The sequence below is a fragment of the Anabrus simplex genome, chromosome 11, assembly GCF_040414725.1.
Source record: "Anabrus simplex isolate iqAnaSimp1 chromosome 11, ASM4041472v1, whole genome shotgun sequence".
In the NCBI taxonomy this organism is placed as follows: domain Eukaryota; kingdom Metazoa; phylum Arthropoda; class Insecta; order Orthoptera; family Tettigoniidae; genus Anabrus; species Anabrus simplex.
The window spans coordinates 109,353,320-109,366,433 of NC_090275.1; the positions used below are offsets into that span (position 1 = coordinate 109,353,320).

The 13,114-nt window shown below is 44.0% G+C and overlaps 1 protein-coding gene across 1 annotated transcript in view; it reads left to right on the forward strand.

The window, feature by feature from the left end:
• The first annotated feature begins 2,777 nt into the window (after positions 1-2,777).
• The window catches only part of LOC137502697 (general odorant-binding protein 19a-like), a 40,306-nt gene continuing 29,969 nt past the window's right edge, over positions 2,778-13,114 (forward strand). The window contains exon 1 of the mRNA XM_068229675.1: positions 2,778-2,912. The gene's annotated coding sequence lies outside the window, so the exon portion shown is untranslated. The remainder of the gene's footprint in view (positions 2,913-13,114) is intronic.

The window sequence follows — 13,114 nt, forward strand, 5'->3', positions numbered from 1 at the left end:
AATCAATAGAACAGTTCAATCTATGTTCTAAGAACCCTCGGAAGTTGGATTTTATATTGTAAACTGTACTTAGCATTGTACTGTGAGATCTGATTATCAGCATAATTCACTTGTGCCAGTGCCGTTATAATGACAGTCATGTGCACACACCTTCTTTATATTCTGTCATAATTCTGACGAGAAACGTATCTCATCAAGTCAATGGAGAATTTTCCGTACTGAATGCGCAGAATTAAGAAAGACATAGCTACCAAAATAATGAAAAATTATTTGGAAAGGATATTTTCCAAATTTACTCAGGGAATGGTTCATTAAGGTATGATGACCTGACCGCTAGTGGATGTAACAAGTGTTTATTTAAAATCTAAATTAATTCTATAAGCTACCTTCATCACAATCAAGCGATAAGCGCAGAATTCTGATCTAAAAGACTAACTAGCATTATGTTTAAGAGAGATTCCCGAACTTGAGACATGAAGTAATACTTCAAATAGGAGCAATAGTGGAAAATTGGATCATACAATGCTTCATTGTTTAAAGTATTCGTCCCTGTTGTGTTTGTCCGCTACAATCTGCTAGCTGTAGAAATGTCAAAGGGAGGAGAGACGCGATTCTCGCTAATGAGGATAGGAAGTGCTGGCACTTTTTTCAACTTTATGCTAAACAATGTTTAAAACTACGACCAAGGATTTTTCGTCCATAGAATATAGGAATCGGTATTGCCGGAATATTCCAGCCAAAAGGGAAACACGAACACAATTGTCCTTTCGTGTAGGATTACCACCATAGTTTAGTACAGAAAATTGTAGGAACGGCATTACGTCTCAGAATTATTTTCTCATCCTCTCTAATTTTTCCCACATACGTAGCTCAAGGTGGGTTCCCAGTGAAATAAAATGAGATACCGATAATATTGTGGATACTTAGATTACTTTAAGAAAAGTATGTTGGACTTTCTTCACATAAAGGCGATGTTTCTTTAGGAGACCACCATTTTCTTTTAAATATAGCAGCCCGTGGCTTTCTTCGAATTGGGTCCCTGGGAAATACGTTCATGGTAATTCCTCTCCCCGGCCTGTTCGTAAAGCCGAAAGCTTAACAACCGGGCATTTTCACCAACTGTGCGAACTACGACCTCTAAAACATTGTGTTTACAATACAGTGCTAGGTACGAACATGGCGGTGCTAGCGCAGTTCCAGGGTTAATCAGAAATAGAATCGATTTGGCCACACTGTATCTATATATTCGTTGTAATCTAGCCTAGGCCTATCCTAATAGTAGAGTTGATAAAGATCCATACACCTTTCCAACAGAACACACGTATTAATTTACCCTTAACATTTTTATGTAAAAACATGGCTTTGGAAATTTTTGTTGGCTTAATATGTAATAGCAACTTCTCGCTCAGTGTGCAGTTAACGACTTTGAATTTGACCAGGTAAAAAAACTCTTAGTCCTAATGTAATAACTCTTTACAACGTTAGTTTCAAGAAACCAACCTTTAGCCTAAATTTATCTTTTAACAAGATGAACTCACGACTTGTTTTCCTTCAGTGTGGACTCGCTTTTTGCAAACTCTCATAGTAACATAGGTAACAGTTACATATGTATTTCTAAGCGGACAGTAAAAAGTTGCATAAAAGTTGAATAAATAATATATTATGTAAGCAGTCATGCATCCCACACTACGTTTCGCATGACGTCAGGAAATAATCTGCACGTGTGCTGAAGAGCATGTTTTGCAAGACCGCAGCACGTGTAAACTAAATTCGTATGCATTCCCTCACTCTTATCTAAGAAAGAAGATCCGACAGCTCTCTTATCAACAGTAAGATAAAAAATACTTCGGATGCGGTTTGTTTGAGAATGATCTGACACTATGCTTTCTCACGCTTATATCTGAGTATATATAAAGAAAGCTTGGAGTACATTTTTACATTCACGAACCTCGTTGCTGCTTGATGGACTGCTACTGCTGGTGTCTTCCTTCTCAAGTAAGTAAAGATTGTATTGTCTACTGAAATTTAGTTATAGATTACTAAACACAACCTTATACGAGAGCAGAAAAATCTCACTTCAGCGGTCCATTTTCACATGCTTATTAACATGTGTGCTATTTTTATTCTTTCAGATTATTGAAGTTGACCGGGCTTGAGCAGATCGCTTAAGGGTCTAGATGCTGCTCGTTGTAATGCTTCTACTAGCATTTTCTTTTTCAGGTATGTGAAGTTTTAAATTTAGTAAAATCTTAACATTGTTGGCTTAGAGATTCAACACTGATAAATGTACTCATATATAACCTTATTCAAGAGTAGACATAAGCTCATATTTTGGGTCCCATTTTTACACTTGTATTCAAACGTGTACGTTCTTCTGTTTCAGAATGGAGAAGTTCACTGTGCTTCAGAAGATCGCTTAGAGTACAAGGAGAGGCCAGACCCTGCGGCCAAACCGACTTCAACGAGCTTTAATGTAGGTACCTTTGGGGGGACCCTCAACAGTAACTCGTGTATAAAGGTTTAAGGTCAACACGCTTTCGCTTTCGAAAACTTGAGGACAAATGTTATGACCCATGATCCGCTTGGCATCAAGTGGAGGTGAAACAACACTAGAAGGAGAAGACATTACACTTAAACATGTCAGGTGCGCAACCTAATGTCTTAGTCAAAATGTGTTGGCCTTTTAGTGTTTTATAAACCTCACTTGATCCGAAGCGGAACCTGCTCATGGCATTAGTCCTCCTTTTTTGAAACTAAAGCCTATTGACCTGAACACTTATACACAAGTTACTTTTGAGTGCTCTCCATAAGGTACACTGAAGCTCGCTGTAATCGGTTGGACGCAGGGTGTGGTCTTTCCTTGTTAGTTGCTACTTGGTGTACTGCTTCTGCTGGTGTTTTTCTTTCCTCAGGTAAGTAAAGATTTAAATTCAAAATATTAATTAAAATTAAAATGACACTAGGAAAATGATGATGTAATTTATTTTCTGTAGGCCTATAGCTTAATGAACAACCTACAAACTCGAATGCTTATAATAATTTAGTCAACGGTAAGTTACGTGTTTTGAAATGCTGATTCGCATTTCTTTCCGAGGGCACAATTATATCTGAGTGCCCGCACATATCCTGCAACTGCATTGAAATACTTAGACTTATCTTTTGATGGCTGAGATAATATTAAAACATTAATAATATACATACTCAAGTATTTCATATCAAAGCATTCTTGCCAGACATAAACTTGCTCAGCACAGTAATAATACGTAGTACAGTCATTAAGTTCAGAGACTGACCGCACGATGGCGCTGTGGTGCACTATAGCGCATAGTAGGCGCCATGGTATGGTACCATATCAGTTAGTCTCCCTTCCCTGCAAGAGGCAGTTGAGTGCATGCACTAGAAGCAGATTTACGGTCGTTGATGTGACGTTGTTTTGAATGCGCCAGGCGGACTTTGACATGCCACAGTTTGAGCAACGGGATAACATCAAGTTCTGCCAGAAATGAGGCAAAACCACTGCCGAAACGTTTGAAATGTTGCAGCAGGTATATTGTGAGGTCGCATTGAGTGCAATGTTGTGTTTAAATGGCACCGGACAGTTTGGAAGATGATGTGTGTACTGGTCGGCTATAAACAGTTCGAACGGAGCAACATCCAAGAAGCTGCAGTATCGGTGCGTGCCAACCGCTCCCAATCGGTGTACGATCTCGAAGCACCAATGGGGGTCAGCCATGGTACTTGCCACAAAATTCTGACGATGACATCAACATACCTCGTGTTAACCAGCACAGTGTGCCAGGAATCCTGTCGCCAAACCAACCGCATGACTATTGTGGTGACCTCTTCAGTGGTACTGACGATGATCCGACGTTTCTGAACCGGATAATAACTGGAGACGAATCATGGTGTTTCCTCCCAGTGGTGGTGCTTCCAGCAGCTGTGCCAACGCTGGCAAACGAGCATAACGGCCAACGGCGACTATTTTGAGGATGGATGTTGTTCTGTGTATGTGTACGCCATGTAAGGCGACATCGTGTGTAACACACAGAGTCGTGTGAGTGCCTATCATCCAGGCGTCAAGTCTCAGAATTTAATGAATGTACTACGTATGTTCCCGTGCAGCCATTGCCAGGCTACGTTTTGAAGACAGTACCATTCTTGTATAAGCTTGTGTTTGAGGACATCTACTAGTTTCAACTGTGTAGAAGCTCTAAACACAGTAATGTTAAGCGTATCACTAAATTCTAGAACACAATAAAATCTTTACTTACTTGAGATTAAATCACTAGCAGCAGTAGTACACCAACGGCAACTAGGGTCTTGAATGTAAAATGTACTCCAAGCTTTTTAGATACATACTCGGATTGAAGCGTGAGAATGTATAGTTTTAGCACATTCTCAATCAAACCGGATACGAAGTACTTTTACTTACTCTTAATAAGAGAGCTGTCGGATCTTCTTTCTTTGTCAGATGAGTGAAGAAAGGCATACGATTTCAGTCTACACATGCTGCTGTCTGGCAGAACGTGATCTTCAGCACACCTGCAGTTTCATTGCTGACGTCACTCAAACTCTGTGAGAAACCATGCCTGGTGGTGATTATTGTTTTAAGAGGAAGTACAACTAGGCAACCGTTCTCCTCATAACAGTAATCAGAAAGAAACATTATTTATCGTCAAAGGAATACGAGGGCCACGAAGGACATGAAGATGAAAGACTCCCTCGGCCGCGAGTGCTCTAATACCGTCGAGCTCGATAAAGAACAAGAGTCGGATAGGATACATGAAAGCGAGGAGCCTGGTACAAGTTAGTGGAACACATGCCAGGACTAAGTTAAGAACCCCGTGTTCGGCAAACCACGCTCCCACGCTGCGAGCCAGTGGAGCCCATTCAAATCGGCTCTTACAACAGGCAGGGAATACCGTGGGTGTTTCTCTACTGCTCCCACCCACAGGGAGTTGAAAGTATGGCTACTTACATTAGCCATTCTTTACACAGCTAACACATAAGAATACAACATCCAAATAAATATAGAACTTTTACTTGGTTACTATGATAGGTTGCTAAAGGCAAGGCCCCTCAACACTATTTTATCATGAAAAAGAAGAAAGCATCATGTTCGAGTTCATCCTGTTAAAGGATAAATTGTTGACATTTTTTAGCAACTAACGGTTTAAGATTTATTCAGTTAAGAGTCTTTTTTACTTAGTCAAAGTCGTTAACTGCATGCGTCCCTGTAGTTTCTACACTGAGCTGGAAGTTGCTATTACATATCAAGCAACCCAGAAATATTAAAATATTTTTTTACCTAAAACATTTAAGGGGAATGAATATGTATGTTTAGTTGAAAGTTGGTTGGATCTTTAACAACTCTACGATTAGGAATGGCCTGGTCTGGATATCAATGAAGAGAGGAAAATGAAATGTAAAGTCAGCGTAACGTTAAGCCCATTGCTTTCCTCACTGAGCCAGAATTTGCTGTTACATATCAGTCTCTTAAGCTGGAATAAACTGCTTAGGATGAGGATAAAAGTCAATTTTCAGCCCATAACTCTGAAAGTAGCAACGCTAAAACAATTCTAGCGCACACCATGTGAACGTTACACACACGCGCGCGCACAGTTTATGTGTAGAAACTATCTTACCTACGACAGGTCATCGTAGCTTACGTGTGGTCAGAGTTGTGTAAAAGTGAACACTTCTCCCGAAGTAGGGGAGCTTTTTTCTGGCAGAGGTGAGGTGCAGCTACTATACCAGCCTTTCTTCAATCTCTGTCAGCACCGTGAATCGAACCCGAGTTTCCCCTAACTCTTTTACTAGAGACGCCAAGCCCAGCTGAAGCCTCGAATAATAATTTACAAACATATATTTAGCCGCTTTCCTTAAATAATCATTGTGAGCTGATCGCGTTCTCGCCACCCCGTAAGCCCTGCTTTCTTTTCCAGGAAGCCGTGTTTTTCAATCACGTCGACGGGAACGCGAGTCGTGTTTACGCGACGTGTTTTTGTTTTGCTAGGGGTAGCGTGTCAATCTACTCAGTGGACGAACGGACAGCGCCTGAGTGTGTTGAAATGGATGAAAACAGAAGAAGGCAGATGATTGCAATGCTTATTGTGGAACATATAATGGATGATGATGAGGAAGACGGCTATATGCTTTACAAATATGCGAAATTCAGAAAGGAGATTAGTAAAAGTGGAAGGATAAAAAAAGCTTTTTATCAGTACCCATCTCATTGAAAAAGAACAAAAGTTTAAAAGATACACTGAAGAAAATTGCAACACCCAGAATGATTGGTGCTACATTTCTGCAATTGAACATGCAGGACGAGTGTTCGGTTGTGATTCGATGATTACACTTTCAGGTCCCTCTGACCACAAGTTTGAACAACAATCAATACAGAATGTGCCATGCACTACCTGCAATATATTGAAAAAATTCGTCCAGGTAAGTCCCTGGATCGCTTCCTCAGGAATTGTGGCCCATGCTTGCTGCACTGCATGGGTCAGTTGTTCCAGAGTTGTGGGTGGCTGAGGGCGGTTGGCCAGTTGTCGACCCATCATGTCCCACACATGATCAATAGGACTGAGGTGCGGGGATCTGGCGGGTCATTCTAAGGTTGTGATGTCGTGCAGAGCTTCTCTGGAGATGCGTGCAGTGTGAACCCGGGCATTTTCCTGCTGAAACACCCCATTAGCAATGTTCGCCATCATAGGGACAACCACTGGATTGAGTACCCTATCAACGTACTGTCGAGCAGTCATAGTGCCCTCAACAAGCACTAATTGTGATTTCACATTAAAGCCAGTAGCTCCCCAGATCATAATACTTGGTGTTAGCCCTGTGTACTTCTCGACAATAAGATCTGGGCGGCCCCTCTACCCGGTACGTCGGCGCACACGATTCCGGCGATCACAGCGGGCAAAACAGAAGCGCGATTCATCACGAAAGACGACCCTATGCCATTCGTCGACCCACGTCGATCTTTCTTGTCACCAGACCCGTCTTACACGTCGCTGTTGTGGGGTCAATGGAACCCCTTCTGCAGGGACACGGGCTCGTAAGCCAGTTGCACGCAGGCGATTACCAACTGTTTGTTGTGTAACGTGGGGTGCCACAGCTGCTCGAATTTGCGCTGCTGTTGATTGGGATTTCATCCGGGCTATATTAATGATGCGACGATCCTCTCTCACAGTTGTCTCTCGCGCTGGGTCTGTGCCAGGTCTACGAGTGTGGGTACCTTCATTTGACCACTACTGCCATACACGTTGTACTGTAGATGCCTGTCGGCCAACACTTGCAGCGACAGTCCTTAGCGATAATCCAGCCTCACGCAGCCCAATTATCCGAGCCCTGTCAAACGGCGACAGTTGTTGATAGCGTGTTCTCCTCTGTCGTCGAGGCATATTTGACGGAAACACTTCACTGCACAGACTGCAAGTCAACTACGCTACACCAGAGTCCGTATACTGGAGTTGATTCCTCCGCGACCAATCACGTGGGGAGACCTGTAGCAAGAATCCAATGGGTCTGAAACTTTGATCGTTTACATACCTACATGGCATCGTTCCATATCTTGAAAATCAACACAAACGACCAATGCCTTCATGGTGTTGCAATTACCATTTTCTTAAGTGTCTTCTTGATTGACCCGCGAAAGATCCATATTCGTTTTGAACTTAACAGAAGAGCACTTGATGACTTCCTCCTGCAACAGAGAGAAATCACCTTTTACAGCTGCCGAAAAATTTTCCTCAACTCTGAGGTAAGTGAGCAAATAATAAAATTAAGAAATGCACTTATGGTGTTTATTTTATTTATAAGCTATATTATTATACATATCTCTATAAGTTCAGTATTAACAGTCGAGCGACTCATCTTAAAAGGTGTTAACTATGTCACTGGCAGCGTTGTAAGCTCTTGAGTAAGAAGTAAATGCTGATGTTGATGAAGAGTAGGCCGTCTGGTTTTCATACCATATACTTGTGAATGCGGTAGCTGCTAGGTCCATACTTCCATTTCTGTAAGGATTTCAAATATCTAGGCTTTCATACAAGTGGCGAGATCTGGCGAATTGTTTTACAGAAGCCACAACGGTTTTAAGAAACATGTCATTTTAATCGTCATCTTTCAAAATGTTCTCAAACATCCTTTTTTGTTTTCAAATACTTATTAAGAGCACCATTTAGTTTCCTCTGTTTGGATTTCGGAGATTGAAATGCGGACGTTTGACTTTATGAGAATGTGCGAATGCAAGGATGATTGATTAATCGCGAGAAGTTTGTTCTTTCAGTCGTTCGATTGGGGTACGTTCTTCACCTCCTCCTAAGTTGCCAAATTCAGTTTCTGTTGTTAAAGTTGATGGCACATTTTTGGCATGTCCGGCTCCATAGCTAAAGGTTAGCGTGCTGGCCTTTGGTCCAGAGAGTCCCGGGTTCGATTCCCGGCCAGGTCGGGGATTTTGACCTTAAATGTTTAATCCTCTTTCCTCAGAGTCTGGGTATCTTTGCTGTCCTCAACGTCCCTACAACTCACACAACACACACAACACTATCCGCCAAGACAATAACACGCAGTTACCTACCCATGGCAGATACCTCACACCCTCATCGGAGTGTCTGCCTTGCAAGGGGTGCACCTGGCTAGAAATAGCCATACGAAATTTTTTCTAATGTTCGCATCAGTAGCAATGTTCGTAAAACTGATCCTTTCATTAACAACACATAAATCTCAACCGTTCCTAGTAAATAGCCCTTTCCTTTTTATCAACACTGCTTGTTGCAGCTTTCTCTTCATTTTTTCCCTCTTGTAGTGATCTCCCATACTTGTCTACCTTCCCTTGCATTCACCTCCTCCGACAGACAAACACGAGACCTCTATTCTGTCCTGCATAAAACACTGTATTCCATGCGTACCTATATAATTTCCTTCTGTAAAATGTGTAGCAGCGTAAAATATGGTTCTGTTGGTTAGACATAAACCGAAAGAAAGTCAAAAGCTTCAAAAAAGGATTTCTGAAAAGCCCAAACTAAAATATTTGCACTAAGAAGTGTTTGACCTGTTCAGTTGTGAATTTGAACAACATGAATGTACTTATTTCTATGCGGCATTTACTGCATATTTTTCATTATCTTTCAGGTTTCTGGCCACGGGAGAATCATACACCACCCACCACACCATTCTTCCTGGGAACCTTGGCCTATTCACTTCGGAGACAACCAAGCTCGAGTTGCACCCTGCCTGCCAGCTCGCCGCCGTCGTCGTCCGCCTGCCAAGCCATCGTCGCCCGCCAAGCTCCTGCTCAACAGTCGCCGCGAGCTCCCTCACGCCCCACTCCATTCGACCAATCAACGAAGAGCAGCGACGTTCTCTGCGCGGTCCGACTTCTCAGATATACTCTGGGACCCAAGTTTCTGCGGTCTGCCATATTTCCACCAGCTCTTCAAGCTACTGCACACCCAGCCAAGCACTCCAGCACTCTATAGCAAATTTGTCTAGCACTCAGTGGAACATCTGTTCGTGTCTTGTCCCGTTGAGATCCGTATAACTACACCTGACACGACTGGTGCCCACTGAGCGCGCTTTATTCCGGTCCTCTTCGGAGTTTGACCCATCCATTGCTCCATCCTCACCCCTCACACCCCCCGACCCGCCCCTGTCAGGTCAATCCCGGTGGATTGAGTAGCTGGGACCCTGACAACCCCAGTCATGAACCCTTCCCCAACCGCTAAGGCGCGTCCTTTAATCTTGGACCCGTCCTTCTGAATATACACCGACTCCGAAACGCCCTCGCGTAAATCACCAGCTTCCAAATCCCCCCCAGTCACCGACTCGTCCAAGCTCCTAATTTCCACCAAAGACCCCTATCGGAAACCTCTTTTCCAATGTGCCAAAAAACTCGACACCAAATTCCTACCCCTGGTCATTCCACCCATGCCGGATTTCCTCACTTCTAGCAAATTCCGCAAACTCGTATCCACAGCAACATCTTCTATCTCTAAGCACATCCAACTGATGCAAGAACTAGAAAATGGCTATGTAATCATATTTACAGATAGCGAGGACAGTTTTCAAGCTCTTTGGAAGCAGCTTGCACACCACAAGCTGCTTCCCTACACTTGCCATATTGAAGCCTCATCTGTGGACGCGAGCACGCAGACCTCTCCTCCCTCCAATCACATTCACACTCAAACACTATTCTCCCGCCTCCCTCCTACGATCTCCAGACCCTCACAGTCAGATATCACGATCCCACCTGATCACCAGACAACAACACCCACCATCCCTACATCACCACTCACCGACTGTCCACCATCTACCCAGCCCGGAAGTGAGACCCCTTTAATCTCACAACCGGACAAGGTCACTCTAAACAAGCATACTCAAACTGGGAGCAGGCGTAACAAACCTGCCTCCCAGGGAATATCCTCACCAACACCTAACACCTCCAGAACAGCTATACAATCCCGCCCCTCTACACTCATTACACAGTGCTACAATTGCCTGAAACTGGGCCACTCTGCGGCTTCATGCACAGAGGCTACAAGATGCAATAGATGTGGTGGCCCTCACCGCCACACTGTCTGCACAATACCCAAGGAACAGGCGAGGTGCGCTAACTGCGATGGCAGTCACGCAGCCTCCTACCCTGGCTGCCCTTTTCTAAAGCAGGCAATTAAGGCACATCACAAACATGCACAACACCTGTTCACACACCCCACCCCACCACCTCAACCACACCGTCGCACAATCACTATCACGAACCCAGCACCCCCTCCTACTCAAATCCCCGTCCTGCCAAGTTTGGATAATGCCACCCTCCTTAACCTGCTCCTTATCCAGCTACTTTCGTCCCTTAACCAGCCCATGCCAAGTCGTCAGCTAATTGTTAGCTAATATCCCCCCTGTCCAAACACCGCCCTGCTCCAAGATGCTTAACTCCTCATCATAACCCCCTGTTACGCCTGCACCCTCTCTGACTTACCTAACTTTCCTCCAACAATTATGTTCACCCATAATCAATTATGACAGCAACATTGGGCATTGTCACCTATTGGATGGGTGACCATCCACCTGATGTTGCTACCCTCTCACCGTTGGCCTCTAATAACAGAGTACCATCATCGCCACCAATCCTCTGCCCTATTAAGGGCACCTTTCGCCCCGTCAGGGGCCCAGGCCATATCCAGGTCAGTTCGATCCTCCACAAGTATACCATTTCATCCACACCCGTTATGTCACTACTACCTTGATTTGTGAAAACCACTCAAGGCCTGAAATATCGGTCGACGGGCTATAATCACTCACTGGTTCCCCGGGACCTCTGAGAATAGTGGTCTGGAATCATGCAGGTCACTGTAATTTGGTTACCGCATTTCCCCTTCTGCTATAAGCACTAGGACATTGGCTGTGCTACAAGAGAAACTTGTGCCTGCCCCTCATCACATACACTGGGACCAGAAATCTGAAGTGTCGGGGATTCCCTAACTGTGTAGCAGCAGTTGATGGCACCTTTCAAAATCAGAAAGTCTATTCTTCAACTTCAAGGAATATTTTTCTATTGTGCTACTTGCAATGGTCGATGATAACGGCAAGTTTCTTGTTATTGATTGGGGAAATCTCCACTCATCTTCCGCCACCAGACCGCGGGAAACTACGAATCTGCTTGGAAATATCACCCAGTATTATCTCGATCAGGTTGAAACATGTATTCAAAATGTTGACATTCTTCTTGTTGCAGTGTATTTTTTTCAGTAAATTTACACTATGGTAAATGAAACCCCCATCATGTCACAGAACTTCGCGTATTAGAGACCTGATGGCTCAGGGGCTTAATTATTCCGTCCTGCAAACGAGTCCACTCTCGTAGCTGCGGACTGCGTAGCACAACGAGTGGCTAACAAAGGTAAGAGAGAATTTTGCATGGCCCTGTTCTTTGAAAATAACTTTTTAGGAGGCTTAACTGCAGTCCCCTTCTCTTTCAATACCGCGTTCTCACTTTACGAGTAAACTTCCCGTCATTCTGCCGTGGTACAACTTCCGGCTCTCGCGTGTGAAGTTGCTCCTGAGAATTGTACCAGAACGTGTGTGCGACTGTTGTTTGTGTATTAATTAATCGATTGGGAAAGGACGTATTCGATAACAGAGAATATATTTGGCGGAAAAAAGAAAAGATAACTGTACAATATGGCGGAGCAGTGCTGCCAGCTTGGCCACCATGTTGGCCGCCATATCGTGAATTAGAACTCGTGCCGAGTTAGTCCGCGCGCATATAGCCTACTCTTGGAATAACTGTGCTGTCATCTGACGTACGGTATCCAGTAAAGAAAACTCAGAAAATGTTAAGTTTATATGCCGAGCGGTACCACAGATTCGACGTAGTATACTGGCGGAAAATAATAATGGCGTGTGGCATCCGGAGAGGCTTGGTGCAGGTCTTTTGTTTTGACCCCCGTGTGCGACCTGCGCCTCGTGATGAGGATGAAATGATGATGAAGTCGTCATATAGGCCTACACTCATTCCCCGTTAAAATTCCAGACAATGGCGGGAATCGAACCCGGGACACATTGTGACCAACGGACAAAACGCTAACCATTTAGCCATGGAGACGGACACTGGCGGAAAATGAAATCCCAACACCAAAAGGAGATGAGTTTAGAGGAATGCAATTTAGGCTAAGCAATTGTCTAGCTTCCAGGTCTCAGATTCAAGAAGGCATCTAACATGGGATACACCAATAACTGCTTCAGTGGCCATGTTTTTTAATGCATTGTGTCATTCAGGTGTCGTATGCCAGTTTTTGGGATGGAGTTCATGCCTGCTGCACTTGATCATTCAAATCAGCGACGCTTAAAACTGTTATTTAATGACGCTGGATTTGTCGTCCCGTTATGTCCCAGTAATGCTCAATGGGCGGAGGTCAAGGCGGCTGGTCGAGTCTTTGCAGAGCACGTTGGTGACAGCAGAGGTACGATGACGGGCATTATCTTGTTGGGAATGCAGTACGATGCACCACAGCCATGCAGTGAATACGGTGGTCGTCCCTTTCCGTAATGGCCCGTGTGCGGCCGGACACTGGTCGTCTTGAGGCAGTGCTATCCCGTGACCATTGTT